The sequence below is a fragment of the Sapajus apella genome, unplaced genomic scaffold (assembly GCF_009761245.1).
Source record: "Sapajus apella isolate SASKATOON/1434 unplaced genomic scaffold, GSC_monkey_1.0 scaffold14, whole genome shotgun sequence".
Taxonomy (NCBI): Eukaryota; Metazoa; Chordata; class Mammalia; order Primates; family Cebidae; genus Sapajus; species Sapajus apella.
In genome coordinates, this window is record NW_022436954.1 from 6,316,371 (window position 1) to 6,319,425 (window position 3,055).

Here is a 3,055-nt window from a genome sequence, read left to right on the forward strand (position 1 = left end):
GCTTTGGGTGCTTCCTTGTCTTTTCAGGGGCAGTAGCCCTGGGCGGTCCTCCCCTGGTGCCGTCAAGGGTGATGCCAGCAGGGACGGAGACGGCAAGGCTGCCGGGGCGAAGTCACCAGCTCTACCCAGTATTACTCCGCTGGGCAGCAGCTGCCCCCTCCTAAGAGGGCCAGACCCGTAGGGAGAAGGAGTCCTGGGGGTTGATGCCCCCTTCCCTGTGCGAGGTGGGAGCTGAGCAGGAGTTCACTTGGGGTGGGGGAGGGGGGAAAGCAGTTGGGGGGATGTTGATACCTGAGGCCTAGGCTGGCACCCCTCAGCCACAGACAGATGAATGGGCACCTGAGGAGCCCTTGGCACTGGGTGGCATCCAGTAAACAAGGGTTTCTGGGTTCTGGAGCCAGCCTGGCTCCATGCTAGCCCCAAGGGCGGTTTAAACACAGGGATGCCGGGCCTCTAGAGACAGCAGATAGCCCATGACAGAAATTCAACTAAGGGTGGGGCCGGTCAGGCCCAGAGAGGGGGATTGTTTACACCAGCAGAGGGGAGGGTGACTCGAGTGACCCTCCATGAAAGGGTGCAGACTTGAAGTCCTTAGGTAGAGGCAGCTCCAGCCCCACTGGCAGAAGCAGGACAGACACAAGTGCCTGAGGGTCTCAGGGGCCCAGTTTGCTCTGAGCCCAGCCGGTGTGGTGGTGTCTGGTCCTCTGGCCAGTACTGGAGGTGCCAGTCCGATGCTTCCATTGCTGCAGGGCTGGCTGGCCCTGCCTGCGCCACGCAGCTGCCACCCTGTGCCAGCTGGAGCTGTGCCCTCGAGATCGGAGGAAGTTCACGTTCCCCCATTTCATGGCGGGACAGTCCGAGACTGAGGACAGCCGGACTAACAAAGGTGGTGGAAGCGGATTGAAGCCAGGCCGTCCAGCTCCAGCGTGCTTTCCACAGGGTCACTAATCCGAAGCACATACTGAAAGGAAAAGTGAGTGGTAGATGCCCCCAACCCCATCCTTGGACTGCAGCTGTTCCCAGGGCTGAGACCCCCACATGAAAGGTTAAATGCTGGCTGGCGAGGTGGCTCACGCCTGTAATCCCAGCACTTTGGGAGGCCGAGGCGGGCAGATCAGACCACAAGGGCAGGAGATGGAGACCAGCCTGGCTAACATGGTGAAAACCCATTTCTACTAAAAATAAATAAATAAATAATTGGTCAGGCATGGTGGGACGCACCTGTAGTTCCCAGCTACTCGAGATGGTGAGGCAGGAGAATGCTTAAACTGGGGAGGCAGAGGTTGCAGTGAGCTGAGATCGTACCACTACACTTCAGCCTGGGCAACAGAGTGAGACTCCATCTCAAAAAAAAAGTTCAATGCTGTCACTCCAGCCCGGGGTCCAGCTTGGGGCAGGAGTCACCCAAGAGAGCTGGAGCATTTTTGTTCAAGCTGTGAGTGCATTCGAGAAGGCCTAGAACTTGGCATGCCCCTGGACTAGGAGGAAGGGAAAAGGGCTGCCGGCCTCCCGCCCTCCTTCCTGAGCACTCCACCTGCAGGGCTCTTCGGGGGTGACTGGGCTGTAAGCCCCCTGGGGCTGCCCCAGGAAGTGCCTGCTGAGCTGAGGCTTGAAAGAGGGACTGAGAACAGGTATCTGCCCGAGAGTTCATGGCCCTGGTCTGGGTTCTACCAGTTGGGGGTCATTTTGGGGCTGCAATGGGGGTTCAGAAAGGGTCAGAGAATGTGATCACCTGGAGGGCTAGCCCCTGCCCTCGCCTCCTCCTCAGCTTCCTAGCTGGCCAGGATCCTGGGGGAGATGCTCCCTCTTCGGAGGCTGGCCTGGAGCAAAGGAGGAGCACTGCCACCCAGCTCCCAGAGCCCCTCCACCCACACAGCACCTCACAGCCCAGGACCCACCCACTGCCTCTGGCCATGCACAGCTGTTTTATGTTGCAGTTCCTTGTAAGATCTCATTCAGAGTAAATATTTCTGGCTGGGTTTGGCTCACACCTGTAATCCCAGCACTTTGGGAGACCAAGGTTGGCAGAGGTGGGGGTGGGTGGGGGTGGGGGCGTTGCTTGAAGCCAGGAGTTTGAGACCAGCCTGCACAGCATAGAGAGACGCCCATCTCTACCAAAATAAAAAAAAAATTAGCCAAGAGTGGTGATGGGTGCCTGTAGGTAGTCCTCCCAGCTACTAGAGAGGCTGAGGTGGGAGGATCACTTGAGCCTGGGAGTTTGAGGCTGCAGTGAGCCGTGATGGCACTACTGCACTCCAGCCTGGGCGACGCAGTGAGACACTGACTCTATTTAAAATAAAAATGTAATAAACATTTATTCTCCTTAGAAAACAGTTAACGGCAAATCCAACCAGTGCCCTGTTCTTATCCCAAATGGGTGTTCTAGAAGAATAGCCTAGTAAAAAAATAATGGTGGCACGGTGGCTCACGCCTATAATCCCAGCACTTTGAGAGGCTGAGGCGATACGACTCTTAGCAGTGGGGAAAAAAGGAGCTAAAGGATAGGCCAAGGCGAGTGAATCACTTAAGGTCAGGAGTTCAATACCAGCCTGGTTAATATGGTGAAAGCCCGTCTCTACTAAAAATACAAAAATTAGCCGGGCATGGTGGCTCTTGCCTAAAATCTCAACTACTGGGAAGACCAAGGCACGAGAATTACTTGAACCCAGGAGGCAGAGGTTGCAGTGAGCCAAGATAGTTGCACTCCAGCCTGTGTTACAGAGCGAGACTCTGTCTCAAAAATAAATAAATAAAAAAATAAAAATAAAATGGGCTAGTCATAGGAGTTGCCCGGCCAGGGCCAGCAGGGTGGTGAGGGTTAGGAGGTGAGGACACCTGGCCACCGCTCCCGTTCCTGTGTTCAATGCGCACCAGGTCCAGCAGCGCGTGGAGGGAAGCCTTGGGCAGACAGCCCCGAGTTCAGATCCCAGCTCTGCCACTCTAGCCAGTCCTCTCCCCCAATGAGCCTGTTTCCTCAAGCCCTAAATCCAGGAACAGATGTGGCCGGAGAGGCAAAGCTTTAGGACACTTTTTTTTTTTTTTTTTTTTTTTTTTT